Source organism: Sinocyclocheilus anshuiensis, unplaced genomic scaffold, assembly GCF_001515605.1.
Source record: "Sinocyclocheilus anshuiensis isolate Anshui unplaced genomic scaffold, SAMN03320099.WGS_v1.1 scaffold952, whole genome shotgun sequence".
Lineage (NCBI taxonomy): Eukaryota > Metazoa > Chordata > Actinopteri > Cypriniformes > Cyprinidae > Sinocyclocheilus > Sinocyclocheilus anshuiensis.
The window spans coordinates 1,133,888-1,148,427 of record NW_015552656.1 but is presented as its reverse complement, the minus strand read 5'-3'; the positions used below and the strand labels follow the sequence as shown (position 1 = coordinate 1,148,427).

Genomic DNA, 14,540 nt, shown 5'->3' with positions numbered 1-14,540 from the left:
TGAGCGGCCGGGTCACCGGCTCGGCTCCTCAGCGAAAACCTGAATATGCGTTGCATCTGCTGCCTACTTATACTCACGCGGTGATCAGCAGCAGCTGGATGCAATAATCGCATGCCAATGTGCATTGGCTCGTTTAGTTTACACTCGAAGTGGATTGGTCTCTCTAAGCGAGATCCCAATTTCTGTCGGTCACCGACGTGACATCTCCGTTCCCTCCTTCAGGGAACGAGGGTTACATACGTAACCGAGACGTTCTGTATGTGAGCCTTGATGTTTATTGCCTACGTAGGCAACAACATCTTAACTGAACCTTATAAGTGACTGATTTGGAACACAGGCAGCAACATAGACTATTCAGTAAGGATTTGCATGTTGCTAAACTAATACTTTAAACACAAAAAAGTGCATAGTTTCTGTAAAACTTAACAAATCAGCCAAGGGACTGGAAGAAAAAAAAAACATTGATAGAACAGTTGTTAGTCTTAATTAGTCGAATCACTTTTGCATCATAACTTGCATGTGTTGAATGTGTGCTTGATTACCTGAAAGCCCAAGACGTTGAGTCGGGAAAATCAAGCTCTTGCCAATTAAGTTACTACAGGTTTTTCAAATGTAGCGCACTAACCAACTGTTCCCTCTGCGTTAGTGTGATTTCTTGTTTATATATTTGTCTGCCATTTCACATCAAAGTTCATTTCTTCACTAGCTCTGCATGGCCAAACTCTTGCTGCCATCAAGTTATGCTGGAAAGATCATGTTTATGGGATGAATGAACATGAGCGGCATTGAAATGTTGTAATTATCGGATTTTCTTCGAGTCCAGAATTTGCAGGATGTATCAGTTAAATAACCATTTCTGAAGCAAACTGGTACTGGAATTAACCAAGATTTAATTGTGGATGTTAACTAATGTTATGTTGGTGCACATTTTATATTTTGCTGCAGATGAAAAGATACATAAGAAAGGAAGGAAGGAATTGTGTGAAGTTTATGGAAAACATTTACTACATTTACATTTTCATTCACACTATAAATGAAGGATGGGATGAAGGAATAAATAAATAAATGAGGTTTTAGTGAGGTTTATGGACAAATAAACATGAAAAATAAATAATTTTATCCATGTCTTTTCTCTCACCCTCTCTCTCTCTCTCTCACCCTTTCTCTCTCTCTCCCTCTCTCTCTCTGTGACGCTATTTAACTTATGTCATATTACATGATATTATATTGTTATATTATATTATAGTATATTATCTTATATTATGAACTGTCTTACAATTTTAAGACTAAAATCAGCTAAATGCAGATCACATAATATCTGGTTACAAAGACTTATAGCTTTTGTTAAAATCCACTTTTAACGGTTCACACAAGGTTTAAATCTCGGCTGCACTCTCTCTCGGGTAAATTACACGCTGTTATATTTTCCACAACACCAGCACCTAAGCTGTCAAAGCGCTTAAATTGCACGCGCTTTAATGCAGCCTTGTCAACTGTTTTATTTTCAGCGACCATTAGCGCATTTGTTCCTCGCTATCTTCGCCACTCGCTACTTAATCACGATGTCTTATTATTTTGGGAGACATAAAAAGGACAAGCGTAGGTTTTGCAAGATGGCTATAAATTCAGGCCAGATTCGCACCTCCACCTTGAGGTGAGCATTTGTCAAAACCGGCTCATTTTGGAAACAGGAAATCAGCAGGAATATGTGGGGAAACTATTTGCGAGATTAGAGTTATGGTTTGTGTCGTAACTAATGAACGTCTTAAGGAGACTGCCTCCCTATGGAGTGAAGGAGGAATAATTATGACTATAGAGACGGAGAGGAGGCCATTTCTCTAAGCAGATTAACTACTTCCAATCATATTGCCCTACTTCATTATGGTGATTAAGATCAGATGAAACAGTAAATAATCGTTTATTTTGTTCACTGCAAAGTTCACAGAGGTTAAGAATCAATAGAAAACAGACCGTGAAAGACACAATAACTATTTTTAAAAGATGATGAAGACTGATCTTAGTACTGACCAGCTACTTTTGCAATTTTTATTTATTTATTTATTTCTATTTTTTGTATTTTTTATTTAATTAATTAATTAATTTATTTATTTATTTATTTATTGCGAGAGAGAGAGAGAGAGATTCATTTAAATCATTTAAAAACTTCTTAGATCACGGTAGGTCTGACTGGAAAGATTTACAGTATACCTAAATACCGTTGCCCCTATGGAGAAAAATGAATATTTGTTTTCGGACCTGTTCTATGACGAGTCAAAGGAGGGAAAAAAGAAAGAAAAGAAAAAAGAAAGAAAAAGTCAACACTTTTTAGTATTGACATATTTTGACATTTTCATCTAGCATTAAAATTTAAGATCTCATCTGAAGCACTCAAGATAATCTTTAGAAAATCTGAAATAATGAGTCCAAAATGTGTCTTTCTGCACTTTACTTGTGTTCTGACTTTCAGACTTCTATTCTATTCTATTCTATTCTATTAATTTCATTTCGTTTAGTTTCGTAACCACTTTACACAGACCAGTATATTTTATTTTTTATTAAAATTATTTTGTATTATTTTTATTTATTTTATTTTTGTATTAAAACTTAAGATGTTTACATTATTTCCCCTTGCATTGTTATTCATTGATTTATTTGTATATTCAGCTTTACTTATTTTACATTTAAATTAATATTTACAATTTCTGTTTTTACAACTAATCTTTAAACCAAACAAATAACAAATACTCTCTTTTTTTCATTTGATTATTGGAACACAGCTGGAGATAACAGATTTTAATTCAATAAAGATTGAACACACTTGATTGCGTTCTTAACTGCTTAACTGCCTTCTCAACTAAAAGCTTTAACTAAAAATGTTCAAAATTAATTTTGTAGACAAATATGCCTATATTTCTTTACAAAATTAATATATAAATGAATGAATAAATGAATGAGTGAGTGAGTGAGTGAGTGAGTGAGTGAGTGAGTGAGTGAGTGAGTGAGTGAGTGAGTGAATGAACACTACTTTGAAGAACACAAAATATAAAAGCATTTTCAGTTGCTAAATATTTTGCATATCTGCATGTTTTCATAGTTTTCATTTTTACTACTATTCTAAAATGTGTAAAATAATAATAAAAAAGACTAAAATAATAGAAAAGTGTGACCAAGACACATTATATGTTTCACTGAACTAAAATTGTGTTAAAAAAAAAAAAAAAAAAAATCACACAACTAATGTTGCTTTCGTCAATGAAAATTATGACTAAATATCGTCATCAACGAACCTTTATCACGTGACGAAAACGAGACGAGCACTGCGCAGACGCAGGCGACGTCACTTCCTCAAGCCCCACTCGCGGCATTATTTAGAAGACGACAACAAACAAAGTTAAGTCTGATACAGACTCTGGGCCTTTCGCACCGCGGGAACCTTTTCATAACTAGACTAAAACTAAAATGAAAACAGGCTGCCAAAAACAACACTACACACAACCTTGTGGAGTGTCAATAGCTGCTCTCTCACTCAAACAATGGGGAATAAGATATAACGTGCATCATGGCATTCTGTCAATAATGCATATTATGTAATACATAATATGTATGCAATATTAAAATTAATTTATGCGCACATTTTTTTCTTTTTAAAAATGACGCTTACCGAGTGAATCCATGTTAGTCGGATAAACCCCTAATGAGCAAACGGCAGGGGGTCCTCATTTTGAAAATATCGTCAGCTGATGATGTCAGGGTGCTCAGCATGACATTTCACTGTAATCACAGTCCAATTATTTTTTAAAACGCAGAAAAAACAGACTCAAAGTAAATTACTTTCTTTTAACATTTGCCATCTGGTGACGAGATACATTCATTTGGTGCTCATTAAGTAGGCAGTTAAGCCACCTGGACACCGGCTCGCTCAGAGACATCCTTACATGACCAACATATCAGAAGCACTGTATATCACCCATATGTTGTGCTTTGATGGCATTGATTCGTCTCAGGCCTGACGAGTCAAAATCCATTGCTTTCAGAGCAATTAGAATTTCAGTATTTATCTGTGAATCTTTATATTGCAAGCAATGATGATGGAACTATTAAGCATATTAGCAACAGCATCTTAAACTGTAATTACCACATGACAGAACATTACCTAGAATGTTTTTCCCCTCCACCATAAAGAAGTCATAAAATGGTATTTTATTTCATTTTATTTTATTTTTATTGCTAAAGTTGCAACTGCAGTTGCTAGAGTTGCAAAAATATTACTTTTGATGAAAGGGAATATAGATATTTTTTATTTAATTTCATTTCATTATTTTTGGAAAGTTAGCATATGCTTTCATAGTACAATGAACTTGTTCACCTTAAAAGATCAAGGAAAAATTGACTCCTTATGATATGACCCCTTCAAAAGGTCATTCGGAGGAATTCACACAATTTTCCAAACCAGCCATAACTATTAAGCCACATTAATGAGTTGAAAGTATTTCTCTTGAAGGAACAGCTCCTCGATGGAGGCACTAGCAGCTGTGGGCAGCAGGGAGCACAGCTAATTCAGCATGCTTAGTGAAAACAATCGTATCACACCCAGACTGCTAGGATTACAGGGCAGATCTAGTCCACCTGCAGGGCTTCACAGCACTGTTAATAAAGCCACCGTTTTCAATTAAAAGCCTTTTAAACACTCTAAATCTAATCATGCTTGCAGGTGACAATACAAGTTAACTTGGCACGTTAAGTTAAGAATAAGAAGAGAAGATTATTTTAAATGGATTTCACAATATTTAATCACCCGGGTTTGCCGATTGAATAGCTGCTGAGCGAAAGGGTAGACTTATGCAATATTAAACAGTCTTTTCCCGCCATTAAGACAGTTTAATAGTGTTGTTCAATGTGAAGATGCATGGAGGTACTTGAGCTGCATTTTAAAAACACAATTTGCAACCTTGTTGTGGAGGAAACTAAATGCACGGTAGATCTGTATGTAATGCTGGGCAGTAAAAGCAAAGTCATGATACATGGAAACATTTATTGTTCATACAGTATATCAGATGCAGAGTTGGTTAGATTATTTTAATGTATTTTCTCTATATTTCTTCTGCTCACCAAGGCTGTATTTATTTGATAAAACATACAGTAATAACAATAATATTGTGAAATATTATTACAACTTAAATTAACTGTTAATATATGTTAAAATGCAATTTATTTCTGATATGCAAAGCTGAATTTTCAGCATCATTACTCCAGTCTTCAGAGTCCCACATCCTTCAGAAATGATTCTGTGCTGATCTGCTGCTCAAGAAAGTTTTTTTTTCTTTTTTTCTTCATTGTGAAAGCAGTTGTGCTGTTTTATATTTTCATGGAAACTGTGATACCTTTTTTTATTCCTCTAAAGAACAGCATTAATAAAAAAATAAATAAAAAAAATAGAATGTTTTGACTGATGCAAACCAATACTCAAAATAATACAACTAATATTATAAAACATATAGCTCCAACTCCAAATTTTGCAAAGATTTAAGGCACTGTAAAATAGCTGGCATATGCAAAGCATCAACTGAAAGCTATATTAATGCAACAAGTTGCATCCGCCAACAATGTAAACTCTGCTTCATGTTGATCCTTCTTTAGAACAATCTCAGCTTCATCTTGATTTGTTTGAAAGACGTTAACCTCTTTATTTTAGCATTTCTCCAAGTTTCACTTTCACAAGTACGCTATGCCATTAACAGGTTACGAAAGAGGTACAAGATGTTGAATTTGCAAGAGGAACCAGGCAGCTTGTGCAGGACTAAGGCGCCACAAATGTGGCGTGTCCAGGGGCCCTCAACCTTGAATATCTGCCAGGGTTCATAGTAGCCCATGCCGGGGCGTAAACAGAGAAATGTACCCTGGCATTTTCCCCAGTCCACTCCAATCAGAGGCCAAATGGGGAATGATAATGCAATTAACCTTTCCCAGTCAACACAACGCCTCCCCCCTCGTCCGAATTCTGCAAACCCCCTTCCCTTAATAACTGAGCATGCTTGCTATCAAAAGCAGTGGCACTAATAATGCAGATATGCCATAAAAAGCCAAGGGAATGGAGGGAAATTGGGCAAATAACTCTGCCCCAGAGCACTAACGCGATTTGCAATGCACACGCTAAGAAGAGGTCCGTCTGTGATGGTTTTCCAAGTGAAGGAGGCTGGCCACTCTGACGGCATGATTTATTTATTCATTTCCCTTTCTCGTTTAATGGAAATATAAAAGCCTGCATTGATTAGAGTTTAAGGATCAGCAGTTAATAGATTAAAAGCTTGCGACGTGGCCAGAGAAGAGCTCCAGCATTTTTTTGGTTTGCTCTTTGCTCGAGGGTTGTTGTTTGGGTTACTATTTTCTGGTCATCCTGTATTTTGCACTGTGCCTAGAGATACGGGTCACCCTTGTGCCCTGACCTTGGACCACCTTTCCTGGCTTAAATCTTCATCTACAGGTGCAAAAGCGATAGAGGTGGTCAGTAAATGACACTCGAAAGTTCAGGAACCAAATTTACCTCCAAGGCAACGGCAAAAGCGTCAACTCCTTGACCTTTCGAAGACATGCTGGTGATCTTATGGCCTTCAGACTATAAATAACCATGTATACTCTGTGTTTACTTTCGCAAGGGTCAAGATGTGTCTTTAAATAGAGTCTGGGATGGAGGACCTGGATCTGGTATTATAATCCTTCATGAACAGGAACGGAGCCATTGAGGAAAAGACCAATGTTAAGTCACATGTTTGAGTTAAACAGGTTAGTTATGATCCAGATATCCCGGTTTGGTAATAGCGGACACTTTGTGGACATGGTTAAATGGAAGAATAATAGATTTCATGCAACCAAAGGTATAATTAGTTTCAAGCAGAGACAAATCTTGAAGAGTCCTTTGGGAAGGAGGAACATCGGGGTTTGGTGGAGTTAGTGCATTGAATGTTCATAACAGGAGGGATACTTTGATCCAAGGTTGACCCAAAGGTGTCAATGAACAAATATATAGATGGTATATAGATGGATTTACAACCCCTATACATGTTCAGCCCACCTACAGGCATGAAAATGAGTTGAGACATCGGGTATCCATGCAACATGCAGATGGCTTCATCTACAGCATATAACATATAATTTCCATACCCAGGCAGAAACAATAGATTTCAATCAGAGCAGCAAGGTGCAAAGACACATTTCTAATTAAGATAAATTTGAATGCACTATGTTCTAAACTCATGATATAATTGTTGTTTCTGTAATTTCTACCTGAATTGCTTAATCGCTCCATTCAAACTTTGTGCTGCAGATATTTTCAGGCTTAGATGTGCGGAATCTATTTTTTATAGAGATGCACCGATTGCAATATTCTTGGCCGATTCCGATTTCTTGTTAGTGTGATCTGCCGATACCGATTTTTGCCGATTCCGATTTTCTTTCTAAGAACTATAATTGACAGCATATACAAACAAAAAACTACTTTTCTTCAATGCAAAGTTTTATTTAAAAAAAAAAAAAACACAAGTAAAAAGTCAGTAATAAAATAAGAAAAAAAAAATTGCAAACAACAGCACAAATAAATGCAGTAGAATAAAGAGAGTTATGAAACTACATTTTTCAGGTTAAGTAAGTTTTTATTCAGGTAAGAAATACTACAGAAATTAAAGTTACTTTAATTTCTGTAGTCTTCATTGTAAAAATTAAATACAGATTAATGCTTACCATTTAAGTTATAAAACGTATTCAGTCAAAAGCAGAAAATTATTTTCTTTGTCTTTTGTTCTTTGATTAACATGAGAGACAGCAGCAGGAAATTGGACTGCGGTCCCTTTAAGAGTTTATCCACGGACCCAATATACTGTTACACAACATGCGTTCTCTTTCTCAACTATTTAACGTTCCAAAACTGACTGTGTTTAACTGGATACTCGCCAAAACGGGCATTTTGACATAATTTTTTATGTATTTGAACGTTTTAGCGCAGTTAGCCACTCATTTTGGTATTTGTGGCTCACAAGCTGTTTGAGACTGAGCATGGATTGTGCGCTCCACTAATATAGATCAGTGGTGGTGCGCGCGCGTTTGGTATAAGAGCGAAACCTGTGGGAATTACTAAAATAATGCGCAATACAAGCACAATTTAACCGGAGCGAATGAGACGTGTGTGAGAGAGAAGGGGTCTTCGGAGAGAAGAGAGCGAGAATCCGCGGCTGATGTTATTGCCTGTGCCGCTGGTAACAAAACGGATCAGCTCGAAGTCGGAAAGAAGTGAGACTGACCGGCCGATCACCGATCCGGGCCGATCATGAGGAAAATCGGCCGATTCCGATCCCTGGCCGATCGATCGGTGCATCTCTAATTTTTTATGGACAGCATTTAAAATGTAACTGGCTGTGATGACATCATTGTGACATTTGCATACTGTGTTCCCATTGGTCCTCACATCGCAAAGATGGTGTCATATGGTGAATTTGTTCTTCTATACAGCCAGCAGGAAACAAAGCAATGCCATTTCATTTTTCATTCCCAAAGCTGAACATGTGTAAACTACGTTTTAAGGCAAAATTAAATTTCAGTTTTGGTGCGAATGCTTAACGTATATGTATAGCCGAGTGCTAGACTTTCTAAAACTTTCTTGACAGCGTGCGCGAACATAGACACTTGACACATGCACACAAGAAATGTTCATCTTTGTCTAGCGTCTGCGCTATTTCTCTCCAGACGTTATGACAGATAAATATATCTATGTACGTTACTAGAGCTGCATCTATCTTCTAAGCTTGTTAATGCTACCGTCAATTGTTGTTGCCATCTCCAGTAGTTTGTTAGCTAGCATGCACACCACTAGCATATTAGATGTTTATTAGCACTTATAAAGCACATATTAATGCCTTATTCTGAATGACCATATTTTAGATCCCTTAATCCTACCACATACCTAAACAGCCTTACTAACTATAAATAAGCAGCAAAATAAGGAGTTTATTGAGGCAAAAGTCATAGTTAATAGTGAGAACTGGTCCTCAAACTAAAGTGTGACCAAAAATTTGAGCATATGTGAACTGTGCAAAAACTGGTTAAAAAATTAGACTTCGTACAATATTATTATGAATTTGCGCCAAACACTGTACGCACACCCTTAAATACCCATGGTACAAAAAAAAAAAAAAAACGCAAAAGAGCTAGCATTTCCATCAGGGAATGCAAATCTACTCCATACTGTCATTCTAAGTGATATAAATATTAATTTCCACATAAAAACCCATGTGGAAGTCAAAACAAGACTTCTCGCATTTAAATACATTTGAATGAATACTAATACAGCGCATGGGGTTGGTCGCATTCACATTCTCAATATCAAACGGTGGCAACATCACATTAGTTAGCTCAGTGAAGGGCTAAATTGGAAGAGTCAAGAAAATAACAAGAATTTTCGAGATGAGCAGTTATTTACTGCATAAAGGACACAGGCTTCAAATTCACACGCAAACGAAATGATAAATAAATCAATCAAATCATAATTTAATAAGCAGCAGATTACCAACACATCACAACAGCTTTAACAACTCAGTTCATAAAGATCATAGACTATTTCATCTCAGTGTGGCCCTGGCTCTGAAAATGAGAGCAGTGGGAAGCGTTTTCCTGGCGGATTCCTCAAGCACCAGCTTCTAATTTGTAGAATTTGTGTATGTTGGGGAAGAAAGCATCGGCAGCCCCCGTTGTCTGTGATCAGCCTGCGTTCTGACATCTGTTTAAGGATGTTTATCCAAGGGGTAAGTATGTTAAGGGAAATATTATGCTGGTGTTACTTTACTTTTCTTCTGTTTGAATCATAAACACGGCTCCGGGGCAGGACGGAGAGATTAGAGTGAAAAACGCGAGCATGGGGTCTCGAATCACACCCCACGAGACGAATCCCTACCATGATACCAGACCTAAAGACGTCCTGCTTAATCTGCCGATAGGAGTGTATTAATTTAATTAAGCCTAACGTAGCACGTGCGCCGCACTTTAGCTCTTTTATTGAGCCTGCAACGTTTTATTTACATCCACACGAGCTCCCGGACCGGCGCGTGTTGCTCTTTTACTGCGTTTGTGTGGAAGGAGTCAAACTAAAACCAGGTGCCAAGCTACAGGCTGCTCAGATGACAGCGAGAGCCCCTTCGGTGAAGGCTTTATGAACTGAAACACTGCACAGAGAAAGCAGAGACGCTCATTTAAAAAGAAAATAGGTGTCCGGCAGCCATTCAGTCACCGCTCTCAATAAGGCATGAAACAGGGCGTCATTAAGGCAGTGTCAACCCTACCAGAGTTAAGCTGACCCCCCTTTGGGCTAATGTGAGGAGGGCAGAGTCTTTAAAACCAAAGACAAAGAGCTTTACCCCCGCAGCATGTCTCTGTGTTACAGATAAAGAGTTTTAGCCCACCAATAAATGGATGTTGCATCCCAATAAGTCAAAAAGACCAGTAGATATGCATATGGATGAATCTCATGAAACCTGTCAAGAACGTGTCCAGGTCATATTTTAATGCGCGATCAAAAGGAAGTAATAAAACATTATACTTTGCTTAATGAAAATGGATCTTTTTCCTTCTAAGACTCATTGCATTGTGACATGACAATTTCCATAAATAAATAAAGCCGACGATAGATAGATAGATAGATAGATAGATAGATAGATGATAGATAGATATTTTAAAATACATTTGTTAATACATTTGTTGATATTTCTTATTTTATTTCTTATTCTTAAAATGTAAATAAAAAAAATACTTAAAATAATAAATAAACATTCTATAATTTAATCGGCATGCATTATGGTGATTTAATTTGTATGTATAAATAAATAAAGGCAAAAAGGCAAATAATAATATCTGATGTTTTCTTCATGCAAAATATTTTTATTTTTTTTTAAATGTGACTCGGACAAGTTTCCATGAGATGTACACCCACAACGAAAGTCCAAGAGACAGATGAAGAAAGTAAAGGCAGGGAAACCGGCAAGATACAAGCCCAGCCAAAGAACAAAAAGCAGCAGCCCAAGCTGGAGAAGGAGGAGGAGATGAGGAGATTTCCTAAAACTAATCAATCAGGTCCTGATAATGGCTTCCATGCAGGAGTGTTGACACTGGGTCAGATCTTCCCTTGGCCCGCGACTTCAGAGCAGCGGCTACAGAAAAGGCACAGATAACAGAAGCTGGGGCTAATTGTCTGCCTAGTGTCAGGACTTTTCAAAGCCTCTCCACTTTCACTCGATTGCCCGTCTTTCTCTCCCATTCCTCCATACCCTGATCCTCACCCCCGTCTATCCTCTCTCCAGCGAACTGGCCACTTTGGTTGCCTCCTCTTCCCGGAGCGAGGCTGCGTGAATCACATTTCTTGCATGGTGCGCGGCTGTCTAACACGCTCGCTCGCATCCTTCTAACACGTGCATAACAGGCAGCGGAGAGCCGGGAGACGCTGCGGCTAGTGAATACTGTGACACCTCAAGTAAACAGGAAATATTCCATTAGGTGACATTTGCCAATCATTTGTTGATCCCAACAGCTTACAAAATAGGAGCTCCAAAAAAAAATCTGTCCATCTTTGCATGTCCCTCAAAGCACAAAACCAAATGGCATCGCATGCAACAAAACATTCCTGTTAAAAATGACTGACATTTTATAAAGAAGAGATAGAATCAAGGTACTTACTTAAAAGCGTTTGCTTCCGTCTCTTGCCTTATCTTCCTCCGCTCCTTAATGCCTGTGTCTTGTCCTCTGTAGCAGCACACAGATGTGAAAATGTGTGCGTGTGTTTGGGTAGATCAGAGAAGCTCCAGTACAGAAAGTTGCTGTTCTGTAGGCAAAGGCGTGTAGTGTGTGTGTATGTGTGTGCGTCTCAAGCAAAGGCTCACACTGCACTGGCTGAAGGGAAACCAAAGCACTTTTAAACTCGCACTGGCTCCCCATGTGACCAGCTTACAGCAGCCAGTGAGGAATATATTAGTGTGGTTTCCTCTGTCCACATGCACCCCCTAGCCACTGTTGCAGGAAGTGTGCGCTGCCAGAGAGACACACACACACACGCGCGCACAGTGACATATGCTTGCAATACCCATGGCACGATTAACAAAAACACAAATGCAACCACCCAAAGAGAAATTTATGTTGCTCAGAGTTTGCTCTTTCATAGCTCAGGAGACTTAACAGGGTTTTCAGTCATGCTTTATTCAAGTGTCCGCTATTTCTCAGTTCGTCTTGAAGTTAGGCAAAAATTTGACCTTTGGAACAATTTGATTTAAAAAATAAATAAATAAATTGCAGACTGGGCACAATTTGAGACGTTGAAATCTCAAAACCTCTAACATTTTTTTATTTAATATTATTTTTTATTTTATTTTATTTATTTATTAATTTAATTTATTTATTGTTTATTTTTATTTGTAATCTGAACTCCCCCAATTGGTATTTGGCTTGTTAAGATAAATCGCTTGCTGGATGCATTTAAAGTGTCCCCTAAAAGAATAAAACATAAACAATTCAAATATAAATGTTGATAATTTTAAAGATTTGTAAGATCATCTTTTTTTATTTTTTTTCCTTTGATGTTTCTACAACTGTTTATCTACAAATTAAAAATCAAAGAGAACTTGAGATTAAACAAATAACTAAAAACAAACAACAAATATAACAAACAACGCACATTCAACTAAATATAATAAACAGTGCACACCAAACACAACAAACAAAGCACAGCAAACATCCTATACACCAAACATAAAAACAACAAAACTCAGATTGAATATAATAAACAACACACATAAAATGCAACAATCAACAAACATAAAAATAAAACACCCTCGACAAAATATAATAAACAGTGCACACCAAACACAACAAACAGCATATAGTGCACTAAACATAACAACAAACCACAGGTTCAACATTTACATTTACGTTTACGTTTAGTCATTTTGCAGACGCTTTTATCCAAAGCGACTTAAAATTGGGGAATACATAAAGCGATTCTTCTTAAAGAGGCAAACAGACACAGGAAGTGCTCGTAATACCAAGTTTCAGGCATTTGTTCAAATAAGTACAAGCTAGAAATTGAAGGAATAAATAAAGAGAAAGACAAAGGTTCCAGCCAGAAGAGCATTGTAGTAGTCCAGCCTAGAAATGACAAGGGCCTGGACAAGAAGTTGTGCAGCATGCTCTGTTATAAAGGGCCTGATCTTTCTGATGTTGTGCATTGCAAACCTGCAAGATCGAGCAGTCTTTGCAATGTGGTTTTTGAAGGTCAACTGGTCATCAAAGATTACACCAAGATTTCTGACCGAAGTTGATGGGGTAATTGTAGAAGAACCTAGCTGGATGGTGAAATCATGCTGTAGAGTTGCAACATAATAAGCAATCAATGAATGCACGTGAAATGCAACAATTAACACACACCAAACATAAATAATGCACACTAAACATAGCGCAAACCAATCGTAATGGAAAATGCACACCTTAAATAATAAACAGACATGCCAAAAATCAAATAATAAACAATGTACAACAGTGAATGAATGAATGAATGAATGAATTAATGTTACAAAATGGTCTTTCCACCAATCACAATAATCAGCAGCTGAAACTTGCACCCCACTTCCTTTATCTGTCTCTCTCCTGTTTTTTTTTTCTCCCTTCTTTCTTTAAAGCACATTTGAACTACAGCTCATCACCACGTTATGCCCCCTCCTCCTCTCTCTCTCTCTCTTCTGGGCTCTTGCTTCTATGCAAATGTGCCTCCTGAAACAATGGTGAGAATCTTAGCCAGATAAACACACATGGCGTGCATTTACAAATCAATACTCAGAGCTCAGCAGGGCTGTGCATTAAACATGAGCTGCTCCACAGAAAAGCAAAGTCACTACTAGCCATCCTATCAGTCTGCTCACCGTTCAGCCAGTGGGGGAGACTACCCACAATGCACTGCAGGACAGTGTTGGGCAAGTTACTCTGAAAATGTAATCAAATTATTGATTACTGATTACTCCTTTTAAAAGTAATCACTTTACTGTTCTGATTACTTTATTTCAAAAGTAATTAGTAATTAGTTACATTACTAGTTGCGTTACTTTTTTCACCATTAAATTTGGGAAATCCCAGCATACACGCTCCCGATAAATATTTGTTATTAAAGCATCAACATTCACAGAACACTGTTATTTTTAACTAAAGCAAGCGGCTGCTGCATGCATGGTTTGGCATGGCAGAATGCCAGCAAAGAGCGCTGCATTTATAATCTCTAAAATTCATCTCAGTTCATCGCAATCTCACAAATCTCTGTTATAACACAATAAATATATGCATAATGAATCTTTCATAATGTCTACAATTCGTGTGTTATAATGAGAGGATTGATGAGCATGCAAATTTCAGCACTGCAATGCTCAACGCTGCAAACACGTGTTATAGCCTATATAGAAACTCTGCATACGCTTGCACCTGTTAATCGTTTATATTTTATATTATTCATGTTGCTTTTGTGCAATAGA

The 14,540-nt window shown here is 37.2% G+C and overlaps 1 protein-coding gene across 1 annotated transcript in view; it reads right to left on the bottom strand.

The window, feature by feature from the left end:
- The window catches only part of LOC107667243 (ciliary neurotrophic factor receptor subunit alpha-like), a gene marked incomplete at its 3' end in the record, with an annotated part of 139,834 nt that extends 127,920 nt beyond the window's left edge, over nt 1-11,914 (bottom strand). Inside the window, exon 1 of the mRNA XM_016458865.1 lies at nt 11,710-11,914. The remainder of the gene's footprint in view (nt 1-11,709) is intronic.
- Nucleotides 11,915-14,540: the final 2,626 nt, after the last annotated feature.